This window comes from Typopeltis vanoorti, chromosome 11 (genome assembly GCF_054136105.1).
Source record: "Typopeltis vanoorti isolate ZY-2024b chromosome 11, IOZ_Tvanoo_1.0, whole genome shotgun sequence".
Classification (NCBI taxonomy): Eukaryota; Metazoa; Arthropoda; class Arachnida; order Uropygi; family Thelyphonidae; genus Typopeltis; species Typopeltis vanoorti.
This window is the reverse complement of record NC_143559.1, coordinates 43,611,977-43,627,846: the sequence shown is the minus strand read 5'-3', so window position 1 is coordinate 43,627,846 and position 15,870 is coordinate 43,611,977. Positions and strand designations below refer to the sequence as shown.

General features: G+C 36.7%; 1 protein-coding gene across 1 annotated transcript in view; it reads left to right on the top strand.

Annotated features, from left to right (window-relative positions):
- LOC150101479 (uncharacterized) overlaps positions 1–15,870 on the top strand; it is a 599,391-nt gene that overhangs the window by 455,259 nt on the left and 128,262 nt on the right. The gene's annotated exons all lie outside the window — the stretch shown is intronic.

The following is a 15,870-nucleotide window of genomic DNA, read 5'->3' as shown; positions in this document are numbered from 1 at the left end:
TGATTGTAATTAAGTCGGTAACATAGTACCCACCAATAAATAAAAATAAATAAATAAATAAAATTAAAAAATGGAAATAAAATTACAGAGGAATTTCCCTATGGAGTGTTCCTGGTAAGATTTATGCAAGTATACTTGAGAAACAGCAAAGAAAAATTTTGGAAGGGAAGCTTGGAGAAGAAACAAGTTGGATTCAGCCAAATAGATGTCAAGATCAAATTTTCACTTTAAGGTAAATGGTGGAGTAATCATGGAAGTATAACAAGGAACTGTATTTACATTTTGTAGATCTGGAATTTGGCATACGACAAGGTGTCAAGAGAAAATCTATTCAAAACACTACAATTATATGGGACATTATATCAAGCAATTAGTCTATATTTGAGTTAGAATTGAAGTAGATACAGGAAGATGGTTTTGATGTTAAATCAGGTAGGGGACAAGGGTGTGCATTATCTCCACTGTTATTCATCATTCATTTGGATCACATTATGAAGAAAAGTGGTATTAAATCTGATATCAAAATTGGAAATATTAATTTCGGCTCTTTGCTTTATGCAGATGATGTTATACTTCTAAATAAATCCAGTAGAAGTCTACAGGATTCTTTTACTAAATTGAATATTATCACAATTTTCATACCAAATTGTGATAAATTTGGTATAAAAATCAACAATAAAAAGACATTGAAAATAGGCAGAAACATTGAAAACATCAACTGTATCTTGAATGGAGAACCTATAGAAGAACTAGTTAAACATTTCGGCTAATTTTTAGGGAATATGGCAAATTAAATATGGAAATAGAGCAAAACTGATATGGTTGGAAGTCAAATGAATAAATTTATATGGAATCAGAGAGAAATTTCAAAACACTATACTAGTTATATATAACACAGTGTTCAAACTCATTTTAATTTATGGAATCTGAGACTGGAGATAACAGATTATGAGAATTTTGAGAAAGATTAGGAGAGTGAACAGATGGTATCAGTGGCAGTATCATATTAAAAATGTGAGGATATTAGGAAAAAACTTGACATTGTTAGCATTCAGGAATATGTTAGCAGAACTTATCTTAGGTGGTATGGTCATTTAAACAGAATGGAAGAGGAAAGATTAGCAAAACAATTGTTCCTTGCCTGGATAGCAGGAAAAAGACCCCAAGGAAGACAAAGATATAGCTGGATTGATACAGTAAAAAATGCATTAGAAGAGAAACATATAAGATCTGATATTAGTTTTGATAGATGATAGATTAATTTGGAGGAAAATTGTCAATAGGAAGTTAGTATTACATGAAAAAAGTTACATAATTACTGTCATAATATCCTGTACACACCCTTCTGAGGTCAGGAATTTGATAATGATGATGAGGTTTTGTCAGTTTGAACAAACTAAGACTTGTAATGCACAAAAAATAAAATTAAAAAAAATAATAATAAGATATTAGTATTTCACGTAACATGCAGCTAATTTTAGTCAACTGGCTTTGATAAAGTAGCATAAACTTTTGAAAGAGTAGCACCACTGGTACTTGTGTGGTGCTGCTGTTCCAAATTTTCCATTATTACAGGCATTTTTATAAGACAGATTTTGTAAAGATATTTTGGTGCTTACAATGACAACTTGTAGCATATACTCATTTCTTATTTACATATTCATAATCAAAAGGACATAATCCATTTAAAAAAAAATATTTCAAGCAGAAACATTCACATAAAATATGTACCACTGCATAGTTTAAAAATATGCATACATTTGAAAAAAAATGAATAATATACAGGCAAATTCTAACTTTTAAACATGATGCAGTCTTAGAAATATGTTTCTGAGTTTGAACATTCATAAGTTTAATTACGTTCACATTTGTTTTCTACATGACCTGGGATGTAGGGAAAACAGATTTGAAGAGAAAAAAAAACTGACATGTGGAAAATATGGAGAAGTCACATCTAATAAGTGGTATCAGTGAAACTAGTTATGGATCCAGGAATGAGCTGTTATGTTTATATATGAATGCTAGAAGTATCAGAAACAAGGGAAATGAAATGGTTGCATTGATTGAGTTTGTTCACCCAAAAATTGTTGGAATAAGTGAGACATGGTTTAATCAGGATGACATCCTGACAGGAATAGAGATGACAGGGTATGATGTATTTCATGAAGATAGAAAGGATAAAAAGAAAGATGGGGTGCTATTGATGATAGAGAAAGAGTTATATCCATACAAGGTAGAGATGTAAGGGAGAAATAGTGGTAATGGTTTTAAGGCAGTATGGTATGAGATGGAGATAAAGAGAATGAAATACTTCATTGGATGTTGCTATAGACTTAGTAATGTGGAGGTGTGATAGCGACCAGGAAATATATAGCCAAGCAAATGGGAAAAGAGTGATCATTATGGATGATTTTAATTACAGCGATATAGATTGGGATGATGAGATAGCAACTGGAAGTAAAGAAGATGAGTTTCTTGAGTTTTTGAAGGAAGTACAACTACCTCAGGAAGTATGTAATTGATCATCTCATCAGAGAATGTTATTATAAATAAGGTATCAAATCTCCCTCCAGTTGGTGAGACTGACCATGAAGCAGCCCATGATTACCTTGGGTGGTTGCCAACCATGTGAGGACGTCTGTCAGGAAAGAGTATATGTGGAACTACAAAGCTGATGATTATGAGAAGTCAAGGAGACAGCTTGCAGTTGTAGCATGGAATGAGGAGTTGGGTGGAAAGGAGATCAATGCAGCTTGGTTGATATTCAAGAATATGTAGTAGAAGCAACGTCTAAATGTATTCCAAAGGTCCAAAAGTTAAATAAGGTAGGTGTGAAATGGATGAATGAAGTGATTAAGCATGCAGTATAGAGGAAAAAGCATTAAGAGCAACATAATAGGAGTGGTAATAATCAGTTCCATGAGGAATACAAAGAACAGGCAAGGAGAGTGACTCATTTGGTAAAGGTAGCAAAAGTTCAGTATGAGCAGCAGTTAGCTAATAAAGCCAAAAAAGAAATCCTAAGGAGTTCTTTCAATATGCAACCAGAAAAAAAATAAGAATAATTATGGTAGGATGGCATTGATTGGAGAAAATGGTAGAAGGACAACTGCTTGCTGCAGAGAATATAGTTGAGATATTTAATGAACAGTTTATAAAGGTCTTTCATCATTGTGAATATGACATCATACAGAGTTTGAGAGCAGTGAATGATAAAAGAGGAGTGACTGTGAGTGAGGAAGAGGTATATGGAAAATTAATCAAACTTGATATTAATAAGGTTGTGGGACTTGATGATATATCGCCACATATTTTGAAGGAACATGGCCGGTGGGGGGGGGGGGGTTTACATCTGCCTTGACATATTTGTTTAATATGAATTTTACATTTGATTAAGTTCCGAAGGAGTGGAAGGAAGGCACAACTGTACCGCTTTGTAAAGGAGGAGACAGAATTCAAGCATCAAATTGTAGGCCTGTATGTGTCAGTTGTTGTGGTCAAAGTATTAGAAAGGCTGGTGAGAATCAGGATCCAGAATTGGGTTGACAATAATGGTATTATCTTTGATGGACAGCATGGATTTGCTAAAGGGTGGTCATGTTTTACTAATCTACTTACTTATTACAGTAAGGTGACAGCAGTATTATCCGTGGCAGCTTTGCAAAGGCTTTTGATAGATTACAGCATGATAAGTTAATAGTCAAACTAGAGTGGATGGAATTAGATATTAGACTAGTCCATTGGATTGGAGATTGGCTGTCTGATAGATATTGACAAGTTGTGTATGGGGAAGCAATATCCTAGAGGAGAAAAGTCACTGGTAATGTGACTCAGGGGTCTGTTTTAGGGCCATTGCTGTTTAACATGTATGTTAATGATATTGCGGACGATTTGAATAAGATATACAGCTGTTGTCAGACCTTACAAGGAGACTTGAATGGCTTGAGTAATGAGCATGGGAGTGATGATGATGCCAGTTTAATGCTGCGAAATGTAGGGTTTTAAAATTTGGAAAACAAAGATGGGATGTAGAATTTTCTCTTGGTGGGGATATATTGTTGGAGGTGGAGGAAATAGATTTGGGGTGATAGTGGATAAGAATCTAAAATTTAGAGGACATATTGTGAAATTGGGTGGACAACACAATGAATTCTGGCAATGATCCAGAGGACACTGACTTGTAGAAGTAAGGAAATTCTGTTCCATTCTATAAGGCTCTGATTAGGCCACATATGCATATGGACTACTGTGCACAGATTTGGTCGCCTGGTTTTCAAAAGGATGAAGAGATGTTGGAGAAGGATCCAGAGGCAACTGACCAAATAGTTTCTGATCTCTGGAATGTTGAATATGAAGAAAGATTGAGATGATGCAATTTGCAGAGTCTAGTGGATAGGAATAAGAGAAGTGATATGATAGAGATGTACAAATCGGTAAGGGGTTGTTATAGGATTAATGTTGAATAGGTTTTTCATAAAATGGAGATTGGGGGGGGGGACAAGAGGTCATTCTTGGAAGCTGTACAAGGAGGGTGTGAACAAGGGAGTGAGAAGGAGGTTTTTTACATGGAGAGTTGTGAATAATTGGAATGCATTGCCTGAGAGTGTGGTGTCTTTTGCAGAGAATTTGAATGTGTTTAAGGCACAGTATGATGAGCTGTGTGTATTACAAAAGGAATCTCCTAGATGAATCTGTGGGTCTTAAGATAACAGTAATAATATTTCAAAGCTTAAAAAAAAAAAAACAGGATGGTATATATAAATGCGCACAACATTAATGTGTGGAATATGTTTGGCAACTGAAGAATATTCTATAATATATTAGCACTGACAAGAGAAGGAGAATTACCAGACTGACATCATTGTACATTGTAAAATGTTTCTAAACATGGGGATTCATGTTTGTTAAATGAATTGGGAGTTGCAATTAGTTCATGGATTAGTTGCAACTTAAATATGAATTGTTTGTTTCTTAAAAGTTCATAATTGGAGGTTTGCCTGTATTCACTTGCATATTAAAGATGCATTTCTTACAAGATAGATCTAAAACAATCATATAAAACATTGTTCTATTTAAAACCATTGTTACAGTATATGCTACCCATAGGGAATCACTATTTTATCATCCCTAAATTTAAAAAAAAAATGAGAAAAAAAAAGGTGTTTTTATGGTTGAGAAACAAATTTTCCACCCTCTAGACTTGCTGTTCCTAGGCATTGCCTTAGTTGCTTAGTGGTTTGCTTCAGTATTCTTCTAACAGATGCTTCTGTTGTACCATCACAATGAATCCATAAGTTGATGTAACACTTTCCTGTGAATCAGCATCAGATCCCTCTTTAATTTTCTAGTATTGGCTTGTTTGAATGAATGTTTTTCTTTAATCACTGCATTCATGAAGGCTTTTTTCCTCTCTTAGCAGTTGTATTGTTAGACACAGAGTAAATTAAGCATTTTCTCCCCCTTAAATATTTAATACCATACAATGTTGATAATGTTATATTTGCTCATCACTACACTCCTACTTATGCCCCCCCCCCAATTCCAATTTCTTAATTATTTTAATTTTATCACTAAGCGTAAATATTGTTCTCAGTTGCCTTGTGGAATGAATTTATATATCTATTTATGAAGCTGTTGTATAGAGATTCAAGGAAGCAAGAGGTGTACAGCAATCCCTCGATTAACGCGCCTAATGCGTTCTTTAAAACAGGCGCACACTAATCGAATACAATAACCTATGGGAAAATGTATAATTCGTTCCTCAAATTTCTCTTTTGACCCTTACATTTTTTTTTATTAAAGAATTAAGGTATTTGTCTCAGGACCTAGTTAAAGGAAAACCATGAATCTGAAAGACAATAAAACATATTCAGAATATAAATTTAATTATTCTGCTTCTTAACAAAGAATTGAGCTAATGTATAGTTCGCCCACCATTTGTAGATCCCTCCTTGGCATTTTGCCAAGAATAGTCGATTCATGCTGAAGGGGGGAAAAAGAAATGAAGAATGTACGAATTGGTCGCCAACATGTGAAATCGCGTGCTTTCTTGTCTGTCGCTGTACTAGTACTAGCTTGATTTTTCTTGTCGCTTTTTTGTATTATTTTTTTATTATTAATTTTCTATGATGGATCCAGTACAGTCAACAAGTTCTGTTGTTAAACATTTCGGTAGCTCTTGCAAAAGAATATTGAATAATGTGCTGACATTCTGCAAAAAAGAATCATCAGAAGGCCGTCTTCTTGTTCCCCTTTCTCAAGTCATAAAACGTGCAAGTGTGGGCGTATCAGGGTCGACTGTTAAAAGAATTCGTAGGGAATCAAAAGGTGAAGGTAAGCCAAAATTTAAATCTCCTAAAAAAAAAAAGCGCCAGAGAAAGAAAACCATCGAAACCATAGCTTTGAATAATTTTGATGTAGACGCTATAAGAAGAACTATTCACGAATTTTATGTGGTCGAGAAAAGAGTGCCAACTGTTCCGAAATTGATTCCTGTGCTTAAAGAAAAAATTAATTTTCTTTGGAAAAGAGAAACTTTAAGGAAAATACTTCATGAAATCGGATTTTGTTTTAAAAAGTCCCAGAATAAAAGGAAACTTATCATGGAGCGAAGTGACATTGTTTTATCTAGAACGCAGTATTTGAGAGCAATAAGATGTTTCAGGGAGGAGAAAAGACCAATTGTGTATCTAGATGAAACTTGGATTGATAGTAATTTAACTTATGGAAAATGTTGGCAGTCTAAAGAAGAATGTGGAGTGCTACAAACCGGAAATGCCTCGCGGCGCATAATAATTTTGTGTGCGGGTGGAGAAATGGTTTTTTTATCGAATTCAAACTTACTATACAAAGCCAATTCAACTATTGGAGATTACCATGGGCAAATGAATTCTACGATCTTCGAAAAGTGGGCAGAAGAAAAACTGATTCCAAACCTTCCTAAAAATGCTGTTGTTATAATTGATAACGCTTCATATCACTCTATTTGATTATACAAAGTTCCAAATTGGTCTAATAAGAAGCAAATTCTTATGGATTGGCTCTGTGCAAATAACATTTCTCATTCCCCAGATATGCGAAAAATTGAATTGCTTAATTTGGTCAAACGAAACTTGCCCAGAACTAAACTATTTAAATTCGACATGATGTTCAAAGAGCATGGATTTCTAGCTTTGAGGCTACCACCATATCATTGCGATATTAATGCTATGAGTATGTTTGGGCAGAAGTGAAAAGTTTCATTCGCTATCGCAACGTAATGGGGATATTGACATGTCGAACTTTTTAAACTTTCAGAACAGGCGATTGAAAGTATTACAGTTCAAAACTGGGGAAAATATTGCTCTCCTGTCACCTCATTGGAAAATATATATTGGGACAGAGACGGAATTATCGAATAATTATGCGAACCTTTGGTGATCAGTTTAAGTGAAAGTGATGGCGATTCGGACACCGATTCAGATGACTCTGAAGATTAAAAGAATTTGACAATGGTATTTTTTCCAACATTTTTTTTTTGCATGGGTTTGTTAAAGGGTCACAACAAGTCATAAATAATTAATCAGTTTAGGACATTAAAGTGTCTCAGTTCTCTCAACTGTAAGTTTAGAATATCTAAGTTTATTTGAAATAATTTCTGTTTTTCTGTATAATTATTTTTATTTTATAGAAAACGTTCTTAAAAATAAACTTAGTTACATTTTTGTTTTATGCTATACCTTTTTTAATTTTAACACTCTACGTACATTTTTCCAACTGTTATACAAGCAAAATAGTTACTTTAAAAACAGCAATGTTTGTAAAAGAAAAGCTAAATTTTCCGACCTGTAATAATAAACAAACTCATCCCAGAAGACAGACTGTGATTACCCTATTATCGGAATGGATTCTCCTTTTTCTGACATGCGGAGAAGTGTCGAGGGACCTCTGATCGGTGGGCGAACTATAGTTTGGCGGGCATTTTGTTTCTTATTTTCATACAATTGATGGTATGGCCCTATTGCCTCTTCTACTCTTCTGCAAATTTTACTGCTTCTCTCTTCATCACGGTCAGCCTCTAAGCATTGCTGCTTAAAACCTTCAATTGTACGAAAAATATTTTCAAATTGTTTCTGTGAAATCTCTTTGGGCTGACTATCAGTGATTAAATTTTCTTCATATTCTTCGGTATCTTTCCGCTGTGCATCTAAATTTAGCAGGTCGGAATCACCCAATTCTTCAGAATGAGATTTAATTAACTCTTGGACATCATCATTGAAGGGGAGAAAAAAATTAAGGCTGTGCGAATTGGTCGCCAACATGCAAAATCACATGCTTTATAGATAAAATTTCCCAACTGTTATACAAGCAAAATAGTTACCACTTTAAAAACTACAATGATCATAAAAGAGAAGTTAATTTTCCGACGTGTAATAATAAACAACTCATCCCAGAAGACGGATTGATTACCCTATTATCAGAATGGATTCTCCTTTTTGTGACATTGAAGAAGTGTTGAAAGGTCTCGAACCTGTGGGCATACTATAGCAGACGACATAAATTTTGGCAGTAAAAATTTGGAACATAGTGTACATGGAAATAGTGTAGTATGCCATTAAAAATAACTTTGTAAAATGTTTTAAATCGTTAACTAAATTATTTCATTCTGGTGAGTGATTTTTTAAAATAGTTAGACATAAAAATGTATAGATAGAAAATTTTTAAAATCTGTAACATTTATTTTTAAGATGTATATAAGTGCACTAATCGAATTTGGGTATCGAAAAAAAATCGCACACTAATCGAGGGATTACCATACTGTCATTATTATTAACAGAGACCTCCAGGAAATCAGGGAAATCAAGGGAGGCCACATACTACACGAATCGGCTATCATACTTATTCTTGAATTCATTCACACTGCTTGCAACATCTAATGGCAATCCATTCCAATCATGCACCACCCTATGAGAGAAAAATCTAGCCCTTACTCCATTCTTAGCGGCATTCATTCTCAGCTTCCAAGGATGCCCTCTTTCCCCACACTCTATAAATTGAAAAATTCCATCAATTGAAATCCTGTATGACCTTTTTAGAAGTTTGTAAGTCTCAATCATATCACCCTCTCTTTCTCCTGTTTGCTACTGTCTTCAGTCTAAAAATTCTCAATCTGTCTTCATAATTGGTATTCCACAATCCTGATAATGTTTTTAACACTCTCCTTTGCACTCTCTAATATATCAGAATCACAATGGAAACCAGGAGACCAGACTTGTGCACAATAGTCTAAGCGAGGTCTTCTCAAGTCCTTGTAAAGAGGCAAAATGACATCCTTATCTTTACATGACCTTCGTTTCAGCATTGCAATTATCTTTTGAGTTGTATTTGCAATCTTTGCTAAATGGCCTCTGAACTTCAACTTCCTATCTATTGACACGCCAAGATCCCTAGCCTCATCACTTTCTTCTAGCATAATCCCACCAATATAATATGACATTAGATATCTAATCAAGCTGAAGTGAATGACTTTACGTTTACTGACATTGAACTGACCTCCATTTCCCATGCCCACAAATTCCAACCTATCGTATCATTCTGCAAGTAATGCATATCAGCAGCATTCCTGATTACCTTACCTATCTTTGAAAGTATCCTCGGCAAATATCTGTATGTCGCTTGTCAAATCTTTCCCAATATCATTAATGTACAGATTGAATAACAGTGGACCAAGCACTGATCCTTGTGGTACACCACCTTAAATCTTGCAGACTCACATTCCTGCATACCACTTCTTGATATCTATCAGTCAGCCATCCTCTTATTCACGATAATATTCTATAACCCAAACCCATATTCTCCAATTTATGCATCAGTCTCTATGCTCCATGCTGTATTCTGTAAAAATCCTTAGCAAAATCCAAAGGTATCATTGTGTATCCATTCCCTTGTCTAGAATGTGAGAAAGTTGCTAAAACATGACTTTCCCTTAGTAAACCCATGTTGCTCATTGCAAACTAGAGCTTCACTGTCAACCCATTTCTGAATGCGAGCCCTAACCAATTTTTCCAAAATTTCACCACCACTTCTGAGATACTAATTGATTGATAGTTGGATACATTGGTCTTTGCACCACTCTTGTGCAATGGAATTACCATACATTCTTTCTATTCCTGCAGAATCTTCCCTATTCTGAGACTCATATTAATAGCCTGGTCAAAGGAATAACCAGTTCAGCTGAACTCTCTTTTAACACACGTGCTGATATCAAATCAGTCCCTATTGCTGAATTTTTATTCAGTTGGTGCAACAGTTCTAATACCTGAGTTTCTTCATCCAGTGAAGAGGTAGCAGTGAGCTGATTGTTGCATACACCAGGTTGATAGCTTTTAACAAAATGGGCACTCATTAGTTGAACAACCTTTTTCTGCATCTGTTACCCTCACCCCATCTGCATTTAAAAGAGTTATTCTTTCATATTTGTTCTTTCATTTACTTCCATCCATATCAGTAGCAGCATATCAATAGAATTCTTGTGTGGTTGTCTGTAGCATGCAGTAGGCTAGAATAGTCACAACTGTTGTACCGAAAGCAAAGTCTGAGTATGAAAAGAAGCTGGCTCTGAATGTGAATCCTTAGGTACACAGTATTCCTTCCACATCATCCTTTTCTTATGAATCTCTTGCTTAATAAGATTAAACATCCATTTGAATCTTACCCTATTTATTCTTCGAACTCTCAGAACACTCTGATATCGCATCATTTAAGTATTATTTAAATGCTTCCCATGCACTGTCGATATTCTTTCCATCCAGCAACCAATCCCATTCTACTGAACTCGATATACTCCTCAGTTGGTCATAATTTCCTGCTTTGTAGTTCAGCATGTAACATTTTCTGAATGGAACATTCATAACCTTAGTCACTTCCCAAGTGAGTATTGCTTGATCACTGTCACCAACTGGAGCCAGAATAGTTACATCTTTAACTGAAACTCCTTGCCTTGAACTCATTCACCGTCATAGCACCCAAAACAGACTCTGGCAGCTTATTCCACTCATTTACCACTCTAAAAGTAAAGAACCCATCTCTAACGCCCTTGCCAACCACATTCTTGCCCAGCTTCCATAGGTGTCCCCTAGTTCTCCCACCACCAGTCCTGATCTCAAAAATATCCTCTGAATGAATCCTATAGAAACCCTTTAGCAATTTGAATGTCTCAATCATATCTCCCCTTTTCCATCTATCAACTAATTTCTGCAACCCACAAATCTTCAACCTGTTCTCATAAGGTTCATTCCATAGACCTGCTATCATCATAGTCACTCGCCTCTGGATCCTCCCCATCAAGAAGAAACCTAGGTGACCAAATCTTGGCACAGTAGTCGAGATGAGGTCTTATCAAGGCTCAGTACAGAGGTACAATAACTTGCTTGTCTCTGCTTGTCAAAGTATTTTTCAACAACCAAATGAGTTGATGAGCTGATTTAGCCACTTTTGCAATGTGCCCCCTAAACTTCATCTCCCTATCCACCAACACTCCCAAGTCCCTGGCCTCATCAATCTCCTGGAGTACAGTTCCACCAATGTGGTATACTGCTGCTAATCTTTTCACCCCAAAATGCATAACCTTACATTTTGTCACATTAAATTGACATCCATTCTCCTTAACCCAGAATTCCAATCTATCCAAGTCGTCCTGCAAGATTTTGACATCTTCTGCATTCACTATTGCCCTACCCAACTTTGCATCATCAGCTAACAAATGAACTGTTCCTCTTAGATCCTTCCCTATATCGTTAATGAACAAATTGAACAGCAGTGGTCCAAGAACAGAACCCTGCAGCACACCACTAGTCACAGGCCATCTTTTGGACTCTACTCCTGAATAAACTACTCTCTGATATCTCTCCATCAACCACCCACCTATCCATCTCACTAACCCTATATCCATTCCCATACGTTGTAGTTTACGGATTAGAATTCCATGTGGTATCCTGTCAAATGCCTTAGCCAGGTCCAGCAGTATCACTGTAAACCCATTACCCTTATCCAGTTCAGCCGTCACTGTGTTATAAAACTTGAGCAAGTTACTGAGGCATGATCTGCCCTTCACAAAGCCATGCTGTGAAGGGTAGATCATGCCTCAAGATCCAAGATCTTTGAGGCATGAATTCTCCAAGATCTTGACAATGACTCCTGATATGCTGATCGGTTGGTAATTTGCAACAGTAGTCTTGGATCCTCCTTTATGCAGTGGAACTATTTTCCCCTCTTTCCACACCTTCGGGACTAAACGAGACCCAGATTAAGCAACATGGTCAAGGGCACTGATAATTCTTTAGCCGCTTCACGTAAGACCCGTGCCGGTATACAATCCAATCCCACAGATGTATTCACATTAAGGTTCTGTAATAGAATATTCACCTCCACTTCATCACAATTCCCGTATAAACTAATGGTTCCTTCATTTTTTCAATGTCACCACCTGGATGATATACTCTTGCAAAGTGCTCGCTCAGTAATTCCACTATATCGACTGATTCAGTGACCTCCTTACCGTCGTCATTCCTTAAAATCATTCTGCCGTGTACAGTTTTTTTTTTTTTTTTTGCTTGCAGCATATTGAAAGAACTGTTTGGGATTCTCTTTAGCTTGCATATCTAGTTTCCTTTCATAATCTGCTTTTGCTTTTTTTTCCACAGTCATTATTACCCTTCTGGCCTGCACTTTATACTGTTCATGTGCCTGCAGGTCACCTTTTTCTTTAAATTCCCTCCACAGTTGTTTCTTTTTTTGCAGCTCAAGCTTAATGGTGTTATTCATCCATTTAACCCCTACTTGTTTTACTATTCAGACCCTAGGTATACAATCAGCCATAACCTCCTTTAAATGCTCCTTGACCACTTCCCATGCTCTATAGACATCCAGCCCTTGCAGTTTTACATGCCATGGCACTGAACCATGCAATCTCCTAAGCTTGTCATACTTGCCAGCATGGTAATTCCACATATACCCTGTCTTAATCGAAAATTCCACACCTTTAGCCACCTCCCAGGTCAAGACCTTATGATCACTCTCACCAATAGGTGGCAACATGGTCATATTCATTACAGTCAAATTCTCAGATGCTATTACCAGGTCAAGCATTCTCAAACCCCTAGTATTTTCAATTACATGCTGTCTCAGATAATTATTCCTTAATAACTGAATAAAATCCAGTTCCTTCCTCATATGTGTCCTCTCCTCCTTCCAATCAATGTTACCATAGTTGAAATCCCCCATAATAATTACCCTCCTTCCACTCATTGCTTCTATTTGCTTATGCATACTATCTCCACCATGTATTCCATCACCTGGTCTATAGCAGCACCCAACTGTATATTTTGTTCTGCCAGTCTCAATCTCACACCAAATAGCCTCAAATGAGCTCTTTTCACTATCCTGCAATACAACTTCAATTCTCCTTGGCTGCAGTTCATCTGCTATCATCAATAACACTTCCCCCCCATTTTATTCTCTCTGTCCTTCCTAAACACACTATACCTACACATTCTATCCCACTCACTATATCATCTTCCATCAGCCATGTTTCACTAATGCCAATAACCTGTGACCAGGAAGAGCCAGTCAAGGCCAAAAATTCTTCCTTCCTGTTCCTAATACTCCTGGCATTACTATTCATGAAATGCAGAGGTCCCTTTGTGCCACCCCTATCTTGATGCATTATTCTAACTATCCCATTCCGATTTCTTGTCCTTAGTACTGGCTCGGGTACATTAGATACATTCTTACATTCAACTGCCTCACTGATGTCCGCATATCCACTCCCCCCCCCCCTTGGTAGTTCTAGTTTCCCTGGTTCTGCACATCCATTTTCACTTCATTCAGCAACACTTTTTCCAGTCTCTGTACACCAAATCCATTCAAATGCAGGCCATCCATCTTGTATAAATCCTTTTGCCCATCAAACTCATTCCACACGTCCATGAATTTCACACCACACCGTCTGCATAACCTGCGCATAAAGTCATTTGCGATTATGGCCTTCCTTCTAAACTCCTCTCTGTCGTATTGCGGCAACAGACTGCCCATCCTAACTCTCTCACTCTTTTCTTTCGCTACCTTTAACAATACTTTCAAGTCCTCTCTCATAAAAAATTTATCTCCTTTCAATTCATTCATACCCGCCACAACTATCAATTCTTTCACCCTCTGTTTTTGTGCTCTAATACTCTCACTTACATCCTTAAATTTCACACCCGGTAAGTACGATTTAGTTAAACTCCCATCTATCACTCCTCTTAATAACTAGTCACCATACAACACTCTTTCCTTCATTTCAGAAACTCTCCCACTCTTACGCTTATTTTTCCTTTCAAACACTTGTTTATTTCCGTTAGCCGAGGCACTCTGGAAAGAGTTTTGCAGGTGCTCCAACTGCTGCTGTGCACTGTGTATTACTGCGCGCAACCTAGTGATCTCACTCCCTACAAATAATTCCTCATTTTTTTCATAATTTAAACCATTTTCTCTCTCTGTATAGTTGCTTTCACTCTCTCTTTGATCACCGCTCTCATTGCCATCTTGTACAACATCACAATTCCCTATCAAGCCACTATTTTCACTCACATTCTGGCTTTCTTCAACCATAACTATCTCACGACCTGACACATACTTCAATTCCTCACTTTCTGCACATTCTCCCACCACTATCACTTTCCATCCAAACTCCAGCCTCCTTCAGGAATGCATACATCCCACACGCATCACATTGGACAAACTCCCTCACATTACAGTTTTTGAACAAAGGCATTGTATTTTTGGACGCCATTATCTTACGTTGCATTGCCGCCATGTGCTATTCTAAGAAGCGTATCATTAAAATACTAAGTTAAATAAAACGGAATTCACACCAAAATCACACAGACACAACAAGCTACCAAAAATAAACAATACCACGTCAAGATTTAAACCAATATTCCAATTTTCACTCAAAATTATACTTAGCTTTTGGGGAGCTCTCTGAAAACACTACACACCATGTAGTCCTCTAACGGCAATCTCGAATAATTAAAGCCTGAGGTCATTTTATAATTCAACCACGACATCTTTTCCAACAAGTGACTTAAAAAATGAGTAGAACAGCATCGTGCTGACAATTTTCAAAAAACCAAAAAAAAAAATAATCTTTTGCCCGAACAGGGACTTGAACCCTGGACCCGTAGGTTAAAAGCCTAATGCTCTACCGACTGAGCCATCCGGGTACAAAGCATGTGAGAGAAGGAACTTTGAGGTCCTTCTCTCACATGCTGCTTGAGGAAGTTGTCCTGCAACAGCTCAATAAATTCATTTTCATTCTTTTCATGAGATTCTACTACAATCAATCAATATTTGGATAATTAAAGTCTTCCATTATGATTACTCTTTTTGTGCTCATGTTTTCTATTTGGTGGTGCATTTCTTCATCACTAGCAGCTTATCCACCAGGTCTGTAACAACACCCCCACTATGTAGTTGATCTTGTTAGATTACAAGATTCCACCTCGCATCAGATGGCTTCAAACTCACTGCCACATGAAATACTGGTAGTAGTTCTACAATCATAGGTCTCAACTCTAACTGGATTCAAGCATGCTCCTTCTCTCCTATTTTCTTTATCCTTCCTAAAAATACTGTACTCTTTACACTCAATACCAGTTAGTATGTTTGATTCTGATAGCCAGGTCTTACTAATGCCTACAATCTTAGGTCCCAGCATATTGACCAGATAACAATCTCTACCCCTTTATTTCTGATACTCCTAGGATTCATGTACAGACATAATAATCTACCTGCATGTTCTTTTGTATAATCTTGTCTGCAGTCTGCATGACACAGTTGGACAACTTACAG